Source organism: Coregonus lavaretus, assembly GCF_964263955.1.
Source record: "Coregonus lavaretus genome assembly, chromosome: 18".
Classification (NCBI taxonomy): Eukaryota; Metazoa; Chordata; class Actinopteri; order Salmoniformes; family Salmonidae; genus Coregonus; species Coregonus lavaretus.
The window spans coordinates 44,997,540-45,015,448 of NC_140005.1; positions in this window are offsets into that span (position 1 = coordinate 44,997,540).

Genomic DNA, 17,909 nt, shown 5'->3' on the forward strand with positions numbered 1-17,909 from the left:
ATGAATCATCTTGAGTTGTAGGCTGTAGGCCAAAGGTAGACCAGAATGGTGTGCGTCTCCTAAGCTCTTCACTCACTCTACATGGGCTTGCAGTCCAGAGTATCCAATGTAGCCAGGACACAGAGGAGCGCGAGCCCTTGTAGAAAGACTGGAAATCAAATGTCTCGAGTAGCACATACACAATTATGAAGGACACTGGCCACTGGAAAGCTTAGATTATTCTCTTCAATATATGTTCATTTTTATTTATTATGCTGGTGAAATAATATATGGGTCAATGTCCAGGGTTACATGCTATTTCCAGCTATGACTTTTCTTCTTGATACTACTTTTACTTTTCATGTTACAGACCATTTAATAACCCAAAAGCTCCCATAGACTCCTATTCAATTTCCTCTAACATTCCAAACGGGCTATTGTTAAGTCTGATGAGTTCTAGCTCTTGTAATTTCAAATTAAAACAGCTCCTGAGTACTTTAAGGGCTGCTTAACTACCACTTTCATAACATTTTTTCTTTCTTTCTTTCTTTCTTTCTTTCTTTCTTTCTTTCTTTCTTTCTTTCTTTCTTTCTTTCTTTCTTTCTTTCTTTCTTTCTTTCTTTCTTTCTTTCTTTCTTTCTTTCTTTCTTTCTTTCTTTCTTTCTTTCTTTCTTTCTTTCTTTCACTACCCTAACTGCCCCAACTACTAATGAATGGAATTTTGTGGGAGATATGATTTTAAATCAGCTCATGCTCATTGTTTAAGCTAGAGACTCCCTTTATCTTTCCAGAGCCTGTAAGAGTCTTTCCATTAACCAGAATCGTTGAGGAATCGGATCATTAAGTATAGGAATCAATTAAATCTCATCAATACCAAACTGTAGCATATGTGTGAGTGCCATTGAGTGGGAAATGGAGGGATTAAATTAAATGCTTTGATAGCCCTATTGTTTAATTACCTTAACACAAATCATGTGGGGAGAAAATTACTTGTTTAACAGGTTGTGGCGGGTCATCGGCGGGCTGCACACACCGCACAGTCAGGTTCAGCAATCATTATCTTCATGTGTAACTGGAAAAGGTTTGTTCTGTAGCATATCACTAACTCTCCCTGTATGTTTCAGGGGACAACAGCTCAGATTTGTCAAGCTCAGACAGCTCGTCATCAACTGACAGTGAAAAGAAGAAGAAGAAGAAGAAGAAGAAGAAGAAGAAGAAGAAGAAGAAGAAGAAGAAGAAGAAGAAGAAAGGAAACGGCTAAATGCAGAGGTGTGTGTCATGACACTGCACAAATGTAAATAATGTATTCATTGAAATCAACGAACATTCAACACTTTTTAAGTTTTTAAAGGCAAGCTAGCACAGTCAAGCTGTCATATGGTATGTATATTCATAGAACACTAATGAAAAAAAGTTTCAATTGAAAGTTCTCTCAATACTACCATAGAGTACAAATTCAGCAATTGCCCACACCCACGGAAAATCCCAAGGTCACGTCGGAAAGGCCCGATGATTGTAAGGGGAACAAAAGCGGCCAGCTCCCTCTCTCTCCCAGCAAAATTACTATGTTTTACAACGAAGGTCAAACGTCTTTTGAATTACTGTCAGCTATTTCAACAAAAGCACATTATAGTCTGCATACATGTCAATACATACAGTACCTACTGTTTATGTCAACACATATTCCTGTTAATTTACTAAAATCAGTTTGTAGTGCAGCTAGCTCACTCCTGCACAGGCTAGCCAGCAATGGGTTATTAGATGGTAAACTTTGAGCTAGCATGAGTTAGCCTTGTTTCGTTACTTGGGTTACCCTCCTGTTATAAAATAGTGCATTATGGGTGCAGTTCTGAAACAAGGTCCAGATGCAGTAGAAAATTATGAGGGACAATCTACATTTTACCTTTAAAACATTCAAATAAATGTGTACTTTTGGGAAATTTCAAGCGTGGAACCTTTTCTTTAATGGCAAGTATGTAATTACATGGTAATATTGTTTAGAGCCATAGGTTCTTACACAGGTGGCACAAGGTATAGGGGAGGGAGGACTCAGGGGGAGGCATCCTGTTATAACATGTTTCAAACTGTAATTACATTGCAATTACTATTTAACTACATTGTTGTTACTAAGAGCATTACTATGTGTTACTATATAACATCAACTTAAGGATAAGTGTTATCATGTTTTATAATTAAACATACATGCTGAAGTTGATTTGGTTTTCTAGCTTAAGCTTTATTTGAGTTATGGAAGAAGGAAATATATAAATATGTACAGTACCTGTCAAAAGTTTGGACACACATTTTTTACAATGTTTTACATTTAAAATAATAGTGAAGACATCAAAACTATGAAATAACACATATGGAATCATGTAGTAACCAGAAAAGTTTTAAACAAATCAAAATATATTTTATATTTGAGATTCTTCAAATAGCCACCCTTTGCCTTGATGACAGCTTTGCACACTCTTGGCATTCTCTCAACCAGCTTTCCCTGGAATGCTTTTCCAACAATCTTGAAGGAGTTCCCACATATGCTGAGCGCTTGTTGGCTGCTTTTCCTTAACTGCCGTCCTACTCATCCCAAGCCATCTCAATTGGGTTGAGCTCGGGGGATTGTGGAGGACAGGTCATCTGATGCAGCACTCCATTACTCTCATTCTTGGTAAAATAGCCCTTACACAGCCTGGATGTGTGTTGGGTCATTGTCCTGTTGAAAAACTACACGTGCGGAGATCATCTGTTCACCCACACCACATCTCACAAAGCCACAGCAGTTGGATCCAAAAATCTGAAATTTGGACTCCAGACCAAAGGACACATTTCCACCGGTCTGATGTCCATTGTTCGTGTTTCTTGGCCCAAGCAAGTCTCTTCTTATTATTGGTGTCCTTCAGTAGTGGTTTCTTTGCAGCAATTCGACCTTGAAGGCCTAATTCACACAGTCTCCTTTGAATAGTTGATGTTGAGATGTGTCTGTTACTTGAACTCTGTGAAGCATTTATTTGGGCTGCAATTTCTGAGGCTGGTAACTCTAATGAACGTATCCTCTGCAGCAGAGGTAACTCTGGGACTGACATTCCTTTGGCAGTCCTCATGAGAGCCAGTTTCATCGTAGCGCTTGCTGGTTTTTGCGACTGCACTTTAAGAAACTTTCAAAGTTCTTGAAATGTTCCGTATTGACTGACCTTCATGTCTTAAAGTAATGATGGACTGTTGTTTCTCTTTGCTTATTTGAGCTGTTCTTGACATAATATGGACTTGGTCTTTTACCAAATAGGGCTATCTTCTGTATACCCACCCTACCTTGTCACAACACAACTGATTGGCTCAAACACATTAAGAAGGAAATAAATTCCACAAATTATCTTTAAGAAGGCACACCTGTTAATTGAAATGCATTTCAGGTGACTACCTCATGAAGCTGGTTGAGAGAATGCCAAGAGCGTGCAAAGTTGTCATCAAGGCAAAGGGTGGTTAAATATAAATATAAAATATATTTTGATTTGTTTAACACTTGTTTTGGTTACTACATGATTCAATATGTGTTATTTCATAGTTTTGATGTCTTCACTATTATTCTACAATGTAAAAAATAGTAAAGATAAAGAAAAACCCTGAATGAGTAGGTGTGTCCAAACTTTTGACTGGTAGTGTATCTGGGGAAGAGCATAAAATAATAGATGCTATTGTGTTCAGATTTCAGCAAGCACATTAATAAATTACTTTATGTTTTATATGTTAACAACAAAAAACCCAGACAACATATCAAAAAGTTACAAGAAGGTCCTGGTGACCTACAAAAAGAAGGAAGCATATCCACTGCTTTCCACAGCGTGGGTGTGGATCGCAACACTATGGCGATGAGTGCCTCTCTGGCAGAGATCATGATAGTGGCGCCGGATTTCATTCGTTCACAGCCAGTGTTTGACAGCTCTAAAGAGACGCTCAAGCAATATGCAAGAAGGATCTCCAAAAATGCAACAGCAGAGATGAGTGACGCTATAAAAGAGAAGAGGCGAAATGAACTTCCCCCTATCACTTATAAGTTCAAATAAACACTGATTATGCACACTCATCCACACACAATTATGATAAATGTTAAGAAAATGTTGAGCAATGTAATAAAGTAATGACTTTTCAAATAAGTTACATTACACGTTATGTTGGCTGACAATTTGTTAGCTACGCTATCCTTACAAACCGCATAGCATATCATTACAGCAGTATGTACCGGTATGTTAGCTAGCTACCTAACGTAATGTTAGTTGGCTAGTAATACATCTGGATTGCCAGTATATTAACTATATGCTATCTAACTACCCAACGTTTACTAACTTGATCATTCACGTCATTCGTAGCTTAGCTAAGTGGTATAGTCGTTGTGCGTTCTCAATGGACATTGTTAATTCACTCTGGCTATCTACTCCGATTTCAGAGCATTTGTCTGAGTGTGCCAGAGCGCAGAATAACTGATGGATTTACAAACGCTCAACACCCGACGAATATAACCTGTGTCAGTAAACGTCGGCAAAAAAAAATTAATTAAATTGTTGCAAGCAGCACAGTGACAATCACCAATGCTCTGGATAACATGAAAACAGCCTAACCAGCTTTGCTAGGCGAGTAAAATGGTCAGAGTGAGGTGTTCTCTCATTTGTGTCTGGAAGTAGCAAGCAAGCTAGCCAACATTAGCCAGTTAGCTTGGGTGCTTGACTGCCTTTGTGAGGTCAGAACGCTCGGATCAACCCTACTCCTCGGTCAGAGCGTCCAGTGTGCGCTCTGAACGCTCCGAGAGCGGAACGCTCTGAATTTACGAACGCACAATCTGACAACGCTCTGAATTTACGAACGCCCAGAGCGCACTCTTGCACTCCGGATTGAATTCACGAAAACTCCTGAAGTCATGTGATGTCTAGTTAGTAATGTGTTATGCTAACAAGCTAGCAAGAGGTTGCATAGCAACAGCATCAACTTCCGGTAGACAGGTGAAGCGCTACTACGCTCAACTGAAAGCATACAGTTCGTTTACAGTATACTAAAATGAACTAATAGTATATAGTATGTAGTATATACTCGTGAAATACCCTAAAAATGTTAAATAATATTAAAAGCACATTGTAATTACACTTAAAAGTGCTGTAACAACATTCTTTCTAGATTGACATGGATTGCCATTGATCACAACTAAAAGTACTGTACTGGGTGTTTGCCATCATTGTAACATAGTAACTACGTAGTTCTGTAATTACATGAGTAATTCATGATGTGTTTCACTTTACATTAAGTTGCTAGTTCCTGTGTAGAACATTATAGGTGCTTTAACAGTTATTCTACACTGAAGTGTATTTTCCCAATGATTGTAATAAAAAGGTTTACCCTACTGTGTTTCACTTTACTTGAAGCTGCTTGCTAATGAGTACCTACATTAACATTATACATTATATTATTTTGAACAACATTTCACTTGCATTACACCTTTGAAGCCAGGGAAATAAACCCTTACATCCCTTTTCAACGGCAGTTACATAGTATTTACAAAGGTTATACCATTATGTGTTTCACTTTACATTAAGTTGCTTGCTCCTTGGTAGGTACATTATAGTTACATGCATATCCATTGTAAATACATTGCTCTTACGTTTAATTCAGTATATCCTTTAAGCCAAATAATATGGAAATACGATAACTGAAGCTGTAGTTATTGATAGGGTGTGCAGTGTTACAACAGCTGACGGAGTCCTAGCCCAGCTTATCTTAGTGGTAGTGACTTCTGTAGTTACATGTAACAAGTTACATAATAGGATGCATTGTTTACATGGTGTTACACAGGAGACTACAAAAGTGTAATTACAGAACATGTTAGTTACATTTGGAACAAGACATCTTGTAATTACAAATGCATAAATCATGAGTAATTATACATGTGGAATAACCTCCGACAAGCTGAATTGTAATGACATGTCCTTGTTCCACTTGTGTAATAACCTATACCGCTAAACCCTTATTACAGTGTAATTACATAGTAGTTACATATAATTACTATGTTAAATACATTTATTACTATTTAGTTACATATTAATTAATGTACACTTAAGGTAAAGTGTTACTGGATTGTATATTAAGAGACATCCCCTCTTCTCCAAAGAAAATAAATGTTTGCAAATTCAACTGTTTTATGATGACTTTGAGACAGCCAATCCATTGGGATCAAAGAAGGGTATTCACAAGATGGGGGGTATATACTTCATTTTGAGACATTTTCCACCAAAATTGAATTCATCTTTATTCAATATACAAGTATGTGCGCTCTTCCATGCCCAGGACCTTAAAACTTACGGATTTGATGCCATACTAAAGCCAATTGTAAGTAACCTGAAAGTGGTTGAGACTGACGGAATTGAAGTTTCCGTGTTTAATGGTCGTGTTCATGGCAGTATTGTCCAAGTTATTGGTGATAATCTTGGTATACATTGCCTCTGTCGTTTTGTAGAATAATTTAGTGCCCGGTAATGAAATCCATTGGTCATCTTTGAGATGTCCACCTGTGGTAAATTCAATTGATCGGATATGATTTGGAAAGGCACACACCTGTGTATATATAAGGTCCCACAGTCGACAGTACATGTCAGAGCAAGAACCAAGCCATGAGGTTGAAGGAATTGTCCATCATTCTTAAATGAAAGAAGTTTGGAACCACCAAAACTCTTCCTAAAGCTGGCCTCCCGGCCAAACTAAGCAATCGGGGGAGAAGGGCCTTGGTCAGGGAGGTGACAGAGAAACCGATGGTCACTCTGACAGAGCTCTAGTGTTCATCTGTGGAGATGGGAGAACCTTCCAGAAGGACAACCATCTCTGCAGCACTCCACCAATCAGGCCTTTATGTTAGTGTGGCCAGATGGAAGCCACTCTTCAGTAAAAGGCACATGACAGCCCGCTTGGAGTTTGCCAAAGGCACCTAAAGACCCTCAGACCATGAGAAACAAGATTCTCTGGTCTGATGAAACCAAGATGGAACTCTTTGGCCTGAATGCCAAGCGTCACGTCTGGAAGAAACCTGGCACCATCCCTACGGTGAAGCATGGTTGTGGCAGCATCATGTTGTGGGGATGTTTTTCAGTGGCAGGGACTGGGAGACAAGTCAGGATTGAGGCAAAGATGAACGGAGCAAAGTACATAGAGATCCTTGATGAAAACCTGCTCCAGAGCGCTCAGGACCTCAGACTGGGACGAAGATTCACCTTCGAACAGGACAACGACCAAAAGCACACAGCCAAGACAACGCAGGAGTGGCTTCGGGAAAAGTCTCTGAATATCCTTGAGTGGCCCAGCCAAAGCTAGGACTTTAACCCGATCAAACATCTCTGGAGAGACCTGAAAAATACTTATGTAAATGTGATATTTCAGTTTTTTATTTTTAATACATTTGCAAAATTTTCTAAAAACCTGTTTTGATTTGTCATTATGGGGTATTGTGTGTAGATTGATGAGGAAAAAAAACAATTTAATCAATTTTAGAATAAGGATGTAATGTAACAAAATGTGGAAAAAGTCAAGGGGTCTGAATACTTTCCGAATGCACTGTATTAATGCAAGTGGACTGCTGATTGACTCGAGCGCATCCTCTGGAGAATTCCATCCATCATAGCATGCACGTTTGAATTTTTTTCTCTCCAATTTATGCTTTGGCCACATACCAGTATTGGACAAGTCAACATCATTATTTGGGTATGAGCTAACACAATATGAACTTTTAAAAGCAAGATTTTCACTAAGTGGGACATTCTGTCATATCTATTGACATGACAGAATGACTTTGTTTTGATAGTATGTGCTAAAATTGTAACACATGCCTAATTTGAAGCACTAAATAAATATTTTTGGAACATGATGCAATTGTTCTGTTGGGATTCATTGTTATTTTGTACTTCCAGAAAGCATTGTTTTTACACTGGACAGAGTAACCAGAAATGTAAATGTTAGCACTAATAAAGAGTTAACTCTAGATGAACCCTAGTGTTGAATAGAAATTAAACTGTGAGTGTTAATTCACCCCAAGTGTTAAATTTGAGCGACACTAGCACGTGTAATGCAGTTTAAATTTTTTACACTAGAGAGTGTTACATTAACAATAAACATTTTACACTAGAATCAGACTACCTTTTACACTCTGTAGAGTGGGACCATGTGTTATCCGGGGTAGTGTTAAAATGAACTCTTTAAGTGTTGATTTAAGTGCTGCACCTCCGCGGTCCCTACACAGGGCACACAAACACACACACACACACATTCAATTCAAGTAGCTATCAAGCAAACACATCATCATATAACTAGCTAGTAGCCTTTAAGTAAATAGAGACACACAATAGCAAGTAGCAAGTCCACCGGTACAGTAACGCTACAGTAGCGTTAGTTATCTACTTAATAGAGACACACAAACCCTTTCTAACATTGGCTAGATAGCAAGTAGCAAACCTACCGGTACAGTAACATTACAGTAGCATTAGCTAATTAGTTAGTTAGTGTCGTCACAGCCGCAAAGTCATATTACCCTGCTTATTTCTACAATTTATCTTATTCAAATCTGATTTTAAACCTAACCCTAACCACACTGCTAACCTGATGCCTAACCCTTACCTTAAATTAAGACCAAAAAGCTCATTTTTGTTTTCATGAATTTGTACTATACAGCCAAATATATTTTGACTTTGTGGTTGTGTTATCTAGTGGAAACCGTTAGCTAGCTAGCTAGTTAGAAAATTAAGTTAACTTATGTGCACAGCTGCTAGGTTAACGTTAGCTGGCTAGATTACTATTGTCAAGTCACTCAACTAACTAGCTAGCTTGTCTAGCCACAATCAGTTTTGATCGTTTGGCCACGAACACAAATTACACTCACCTGAGACTGTGTGAGATGAGATCACTGAGAGTAAGTCCCGGACGAGAGCGAGTGAGTGATTTCTAATGTTTTTCTTTCTGCGTGTGCATGTGATAAATGTTTGTCCATGTAACAGCATGAATATAAAACGTTAATAACTTTGGCTGTGAGTGATGAAAATAAATCATCCTCAAAGAGAATTTATGGAAAAATTCAATGGATCTTTTTGTCACAAAGGTGATAACAAAAGTGTCTTTAGGAATTTTGAAAATTGACTTCTCTATTGGAATTGTCTTTCTGGGCTCGGTATCAGTAAAACTGCAATACCGCCAGTCTCCTCTGTGTACATGGGATGGCGTGCTTCCCAACCAGAACCCTTGCCCATTGATCAACTTCAAGGTGGATGTTGTTGCTAATTTGTTAGCATCACCCTTTTCTAACTTAGCTTACAAATAATGGTGAGTGGCACTTGTTTTTTGTTGCAGCTCACTTGCTGTTAGCTATCTCTTTGAAAATATTGACTGTGAAACATTGTTGTATTTAAACTTTAGATCACCGGTTAGTGTGATGAACGTGATAAAATATATTTGCAATGGGAAGTAAATGCTGGTTTGTTAATTTAATTTTGGAAATGAAATGGTTTTGCTTTTGGTTTGTTATGATTTCACGGGACCTACTGGAGTTAATGGGCTGCTTATTCTTTAACATTATTTGATACTGTATGTGACTGCTGTCGCCTGTCTGTCAGCCGTGTCTATGTGTTTGACCAAAACTGGCTCTTCTTCAGCGCCATGGAGTGCACAGGTATTATGGTCGCTGTACTTTCATACCACGAGCCTGTCACCTTTGATGTGACACTGTTGATGTCGCTATTGGTGATAGTGGTGTTAGGCCACCATTGGTTGTGTAAACAGTGTGTTTTCTGTTTGTCACATACTGTGTCCGTGCCAGTTCTGTCTTTGTGTGTGCGGCAGCCCGAAGCACGGCCAGTCCTGTTTGATTAATTCATAATGGGAAGGCCCTTTCCTGTTTCAGCATGACAATGCCCCCGTACACAAAGCGAGGTCCATACAGAAATGGTTTGTTGAGATCGGTGTGGAAGAACTTGACTGGCCTGCACAGAGCCCTGACCTCAACCCTATCGAACACCTTTGGGATGAATTGGAACGCTGACTGCGAGCCAGGCCTAATCGCCCAACATCAGTGCCTGACCTCACTAATGCTTATAAATTAGCAGCAAAGGGGTGACCAACTCCATATTAATGCCCATGATTTTGGAATGAGATGTTCGACGAGAAGGTGTTCACATACTTTTGGTCATGTAGTGTATAATGTCGGGCAATTTTTGTTTTGTCTTAAAGTTAATTTCCTGCAATTCTGCACATTTTGCCAACGGGGCGGAGAGAAAATGTTGCAATTTTATAACTAACTTCATGCAGTTTCTACTCATTTTGCCATGGGGGCCCGCCAGTTGCCCATCCCTGGTCTAGATAGTCTGTAGACCATCTACAGATGGACTATCCAAATAAAGTGTTAAAATGAAATTATGTGTCAAATTGTGATGGAAACTATTTATTTCGCAATTGTTGATAGAATAACATTTGGAGTCTTGCGATGCTACTGTATGTTGTGTGGTCCTCTGACTACAACTTGAAAAAGCATACACCGTTTATTAGGCTACAGAGATGAAATAAGTTATAATGAACTTCACATCATGGTGAAAGTGCATGGTGATGTGTTTGATGCGCTATCCAATAAATATCGAGGGTCTTAATTTGTATGCTAGTGACATGATGATGATGATAGCTGCCAATTAAGAAATAAGAATGATTTTGCTCTTATCCATCTCATCATATAACCTAACCTGTCCACTTTATCAGTGAACTGTTGTCTAGAGAGCATGCGCAAAACCCAGATTGGGCAAGTTTGCAATTTTTCGCAACAGTTTGCGTGACAAAACCATGAACACATTGAACTTGTGTTTTTTATTCGGTACATGAGAACTTTAGCGTTAAGTGTTATTTTTTATGTGCACTGCATCATCACGCACAGCCTTTTATCCACAACAAGCCAGTTTCGATGGAAACAAACCTCTGGTGGGAAAATGTGCATATTTTTTCATGCTGATTTTAAAATATTTGCATGAAAATCTGTCGCAAATTGGATGTAAACCTAGCTAGTGACAGGAAATTAGAATTGCATCTGAATGCAATTTCAAAGGCTACATCTGTGTGAATGCGCAAATTTGATATGGGTCACATATAAAACTAAATGTAGACAGTTGGATATTAAAGGTGCAATATGCAAAAATCACTCCACCATTTTCTAGTTGCTAAAATTCTAATTGTTTGCCTAATTTCAGTTTAAGTGACAAAACAAGAGAATCATTGTAGAGAATCATTGTACCATCTAAACCTATGTGAAATATATTTTCAGTATTTTCAGCTGTTTGAAGCTGGTGTACAAAACCGAAAGTAAAAAACAACGTACGAACGAGAAGCATAGAAATAGCGCACATAGAACAGATCTACCGCATCTTAGACTTGCTTTCAATGAGAATGACAGATCTATAACTAACATTTCTATGTGAATTCGGTCAGGTCTCCCCCCAAATAAGTTACATATTGCATCTTTAAGAGGTTAAGAAAAAAATCTGAATTGGTTCTTAGGGTGGTTTTGTAAACACAGTGGTCTACACGACACTGTCACAAATATCCTCAAAGCAATTCCCATGTGATTCCATAATTAGACCTCTGAGCCACTTATAATTTCATTACCCTCGATACGTGCATTTAATATGTTCTGTGATAACCTTTATTGTCATATTCATCGCAATAACACCCTTGGGGGATACAATAGGTTGGATGTGAACAATGACAGATGAGCATAGTTTTCCAAAAGGCTATCCTGTCACCTCTCCAAAGGGGGGCCCTTTGTCTTATAATGACTCTATTTCTGAATCTCTTGGAGCAGGGAGATGAGGATACCATACTAAACCACCACATGAATGACTGTGGAATTCTTCATAAAGAGAAGGGGAGGAGGGAGGAGAGGGGAGATAAAGATATGTGACACTATTAAAGGTAACTTTTGATATTATGACATTGAGGAAAGCACTCTCCACAGGGGTTGAAATTAGCTGTACGTTACTGTCTTTATATTTTATATTTTTGCTGGCTCAATAGTCTCACTAAACCCAGGGGGAAAAGAGTGTCGAGACCAACAGAAACATTCATTAGACTGGTACATTCTGCAGCAATCTGTTACCCCAGATCCGAGTGGCAGCCTATTCAATAGGTGCATCATAAAATTGCTCACAAACCAGCAAGAAACTGAAGGAAACATAGCTGTAAAAGACTGCCACTCCTTCAGAACATTCGTTATATTCATTAGAGGCAGAAAGGGGAGAATTATTTAAAAAATGATGAATGCTCCCACGTCCGGGGGAATACAATTTAGAAATAATTCAGTCTTTGACAATATTCCTGCAGGAAACTGTGGTGTTCAAGATAACATTCTGAATCTGTTATTTTTTTCCAGAACTAGTGGCAAAAAAAGCAAGCACTGAATTCTCCATCTGCTCAATTAAGAGAGGGATGTCCATGGTAAACAACAGTATTGGAGGAAATGCGTTCCATATTATGCAGAGAGGACCACCTGGCTGAACTGTAAGTTATCCTATTTTGTTCATGTTTGGACATGGCTTGACTGGCAATTTTTTTTTGGCTAAAACCTATTTTCATTATAACGAGTCGTAGACCTGATTTAGTCATAACATGTTTACATAATGAGGTCTGCTACGTAATAACAGTAGCACCCAACTGAAGACCCTCGACAAGCTTTAGTGACACTCTTAGGGAAACAGACAAATAGCAAACAACGCCAAAATAAACAGGTAACTACGTCAAATGAAGGAACATTCGTGATTTGGTTTCAGGGGAGTAAGTCGGCAGGGGCAAGTGAAATACAGAGCTCTTGGCTGGCCTTATTGATTTTCACTCTGCGGGAATCGGCGATGAAAAGGACATTAGTGTCTCAATACATTTCTCCACTTTTAATTCAATTGAGTCATGGGTGTCTGGGCAGTGTTACAAGGCCTGGGCTCTGGCTCACACTCAGCCATCAGAACATAATCTTCCTGAGTGCTGTTTCATTGTAGCAACATAGGCCCCCACGGCAGAACATTAACCAGAAAACCTGGCTGCTCAGAGCTCGATGCTGGAGATTGGTGTCGAATGCAAAGCTGGTGAAGAAACGGTTAATCTTTGATTGAACTGTCAGTCGTTGGCTTAGACAGAGCAGACAGTCATAAATATGGGATGACATTTGATATAGCTTGTCACAAGAACCCCTGGTGTGAATTGTTTCATATTTGGCCATCGGATTTAGGCCATGGGGGATTGCTAAAATGTGATGAATGATTCACATTTGTTTGGGGCTTGTCAACACTTTTTGGGTTGTATGTATCTTTATAGCTGCTGCATTGCGTAATACCAGTCATACTGTTTGTCTACTCAGTCCAACATGCAGAAATGTACTGGGCCTAGAATTGCATTGTCACTCCAAGTGAGTGGCATGCATGTGTCTTTTAAAGCACAGCAATTCAAATCAAATGGGGGAGAGACAGAGCTGCAATTTCCTGTGCCTAAAAACCTATTCCTCCACTTAGCTCTACCATGTTCTGTCCAAAATGTGAATAGCAAAGAACCATAATTATAATCTTTCTATTTTGCTCATGATCATTTGCCTGTCCAAACAGTCTGCAAACAGAAGACAAACATGTTTGTTGATATGCTTCTGTGACTGATGTCAATGGGAATAAAAGCTTGGGTTTGTTAAATAATCAATTATTTTGTAATGTGAGGAGAATATTATATAGTATTTTGTACTACTGCCAGTAAAATATGAATGGCACTGCAGTGTACGGTGTCTATATTAGAACAGTCACTCTGACACAACTTCCATGGAAGTGTGACTTTGTCCTAATATGGACACCGTAATAGTGCTGTGTGGTTGTGCCAGTCCAATCAAGAGAGAGACCAGTCCAGTACAACAAACCACAGAACACTAGTAGAAGCTAGTGACTGGAAAATAGCCCAATAACATTAGTGTGTCACTCCATCCTTTTCTGTAAAAGAGATTGATGTTGTCCAAATACTATTATTACCTCTGTAAAAGTGTTAGTCTTGCCAAACGCTTCAGTCTTTGATTATAGTATTATCTATAATAGAATGTCACTGAAATGCTAATTGTCAGGAGTAGCACTATCCCTCACAATGGACTGAATTATGATACATATGAGTGTGTGTCCGTGCCTGCATGTACTTGTGTGTAAACGTGTTTGCACACATCCACACATTAATTTGATGTGTCAGTCTTACTTCACATCCAAGAGGTTGGCCGTGTCCTAATACCCGTACTTGCATTCTAAATAGTAGTCATTGTGGGTATATGAAAAAAAGATATACAGCTGTGAAAAAAATTAAGAGACCATTGCAATTTTTTCTTAAATCAGCATCTCTACATGTATGACAGCCATTCCATTCCAGTGTCTGTTGAATTCCAACACAGGCACACCTCATTCTACTGAATTAGGTACTGATTAGGTGATCACATTAACCAAATCTTATTTAACGAGGAAAAGTATAAAAAACACTGCTGTGGTCATCACTATCCTCTTGCAATAGGACCAGCTGGATGGCAAAAACAGTGCTAATAGTACCTCAAAAGTAATATTAATCAAAAAATAACTAATGACCATGCCAAAATAGTTGAAAAGGAAGGTTTTGAGTGAGGAAAAGAAGGGTTCAATTCTGGCTTTACTGGCAGAGGGATACAGTGAGCGTCAGGTTGCTTCCATCCTTAAAATTTCAAAGACGGCGGTTCATAAGAACAAGGTCAAGCAGCAGACAATGGAGACAACAAAGCTACAGACCGGCAGAGGGCGAAAACTACTCTCTACTGACTGGGATGACCGCCAACTCATTCGAATGTCACTCAACAACCGTAGGATGACATCAAGTGACCTACAAAAATAATGGCAAACGGCAGCTGGGGTGAAGTGCACGGCGAGGACGGTTCAAAACAGGCTCCTAGGGGCAGGGCTGAAGTCGTGCAAAGCTAGAAAAAACCCTTCATCAATGAGAAGCAAAGAAGAGCCAGGCTGAGGTTTGCAAAAGACCATTAGGATTGGGCTGTAGAGGACTGGAGTAAGGTCATCTTCTCTGATGAGTCCAATTTTCAGCTTTGCCCAACACCTGGTCGTCTAATGGTTAGACGGAGACCTGGAGAGGCCTACAAGCCCCAGTGTATTGCACCCACTGTGAAATTTGGTGGAGGATCGGTGATGATCCGGGGGTGCTTCAGCAAGGCTGGAATCGGGCAGATTTGTCTTTGTGAAGGACGCATGAATCAAGCCACGTACAAGGTTGTCCTGGAAGAAAACGTGCTTCCTTTTGCTCTGACATTGTTCCCCAACTCTGAGGATTGGTTTTTCCAGCAGGAAAATGCGCCATGCCACACAGCCAGGTCAATCAAGGTGTGGATGGAGGACCACCAAATCAAGACCCTGTCATGGCCAGCCCAATCTCCAGACCTGAACCCCATTGAAAACTTCTGGAATGTGATCAAGAGGAAGATAGATAGTCACAAGCCATCAAATAAAGCCGAGCTGCTTGAATTTTTGCGCCAGGAGTGGCATAAAGTCACCGAACATCAATGTGAAAGACTGGTGGAGAGCATGCCAAGACGCATGAAAGCTGTGATTGAAAATCAGGGTTATTCCACCAAATATTGATTTCTGAACTCTTCCTACGTTAAAACGTTACTATTGTGTTGTTTAAAAATAAACGTGAACTTATTTTCTTTGCATTATTCGAGGTCTGACAACACTGCATCTTTTTTGTTATTTTGACCAGTTGTCATTTTCTGCAAATAAATGCTCTAAATGACAATATTTTTATTTGGAATTTGGGAGAAATGTTGTCAGTAGTTTATAGAATAAAACAAAAATGTTATTTTTACCCAAACACATACCTATAAATAGTAAACCAGAGAAACTGATAATTTTGCAGTGGTCTCTTATTTTTTTCCGCAGCTGTATATAGTACGTGAAATTTTAAAAAATGTAAATGCTAGGATGTCATATTCATTTTGTCTTTTCATCTAGTAGAATTCGCTGCATACTATTTAGGAAGAAAATTGTATTTGTGACTGACAACAGCTGATAATCAGCTGATAATTAGATATGGGGACCGAAATGAACGAATGGCACGAAACAATGCAATCGCGCATTAGATTACGCATTTTAAGTATGGGTGAGCCTAGTATGTCCTAAATAGTAGGCCGTTTGAGTATGTGAAAATAGGAACATTTTATAGTATGTGAATTTTCAAAAATGTTGTATGCTTTAAATGCATTATAAATGCCTGAATGTTATACTCATTTCGGCTTTTCATCTAGTAGAATTCAATGCACACTTTTCAGGAATTTCACACCCACACAATGCATTGGAACCAGATAAGAGGCGGGCTTCAAGTTTTGATAGCTAGTTTTCTTCAAGTAAACAACAAAACAACTTGGAGCATGGCGAATAGCAAAGCTTCTGCGGTGGTGTTCAAATGTAAGTAGATTTTGTTCTTCTTAAAATGATCACAACTATTTCATCATACATCTTTGAAAACAGATATGCAGCCTGCTGCCTGCCGTGCCTTTAGCTACGTGCATTAGCTAGCTAGTAGGACTAGAGGTTATACTAACTATTCGAACAATAACGTTAGCTACAGAGTTACTTGCTGTTGAGCGACAACTTCATATTTAACGTTAGCCTAGTTAGTTAGCTAGCTAGCTACTTGTTGTAAATACCAGAGATTGTGTTAAAACTGTTGCAGGGTCTGAAGACATTTTAACTTAGTGGTTAACAACTCATTCAACCTGTTCAACGGCAAGAGAAATGTCGCAACAAAATGTTTTGAGTAGGTCATGTTGCCATAGCTATCTTGCCACTGGGTGTTATGTACCATAGTCCACAGCGGTGTTTGTCCCAACACTTCTCTTTTCATCTAATTCTTCTGATTTGTCGTTTTATCTGTGTTGAGCTGATTGCAATGTTCATGTTATGCAATATTTGTTAAAGATGTTTTACTTTTATCCATTTTTCTCCCCAATCCAATTGTTAGTTACAGTCTTGTCCCATCGCTGCAACTCCCCTACAGACTCGGGAGAGGCCAAAGTCGAGAGCCATGCGTCCTCCGGAACACGACCCTGCCAAGCCGCACTGCTTGTTGACACACTGCTCGCTTAACCCAGAAGCCAGCTGCACCAATGTGTCGGAGGAAACACCGTTCAGCTGGTGACCGAAGTCAGCTTGCAGGCGCCCGGCCAGCCACAAGGAGTCACTAGAGCGTGATGGGACAAGGAAATCCGGCCAAACCCTCCCCTAACCTGGACGACGCCTCATGGGTCTCCCGGTCACGGCCAGCTGTGACACAGCCTGGGATCGAACCCGGGTCTGTAGTGATGCCTGGTAGAGCAGCTGGTTGAAAACCATTGAAAATGTCAAATGTTTATTCTATATATATATGTATATATATACAGTACCAGTCACAGTATAGACACACCCACTCATTCAAGGGTTTTTCTTTATTTTTACTATTTTCTACATTGTATAATAATTGTGAAGACATCAAAACTATGAAATAACACATGGAATCATGTAGTAACTAAAAAAGTGTTAAACAAATCAAATTATATTTGATATTTTAGATTCTTCAAAGTAGCCACCTGTTGCCTTGATGATAGCTTTGCACACTCTTGGCATTCTCTCAACCAGTTTCATGAGGTAGTCACCTGGAATGCATTTCAATTAACAGGTGTGCCTTGTTAAAAGCTAATTTGTGGAATTTCTTTCCATCTTAATGAGTTTAAGCCAATCAGTTGTGTTGTTTCAAGGTAGGGTTGGTATACAGAAGATAGCCCTATTTGGTAAAAGACCAAGTCCATATTATGGCAAGAACAGCTCAGATAAGCAAAGAGAAATAACAGTCCATCA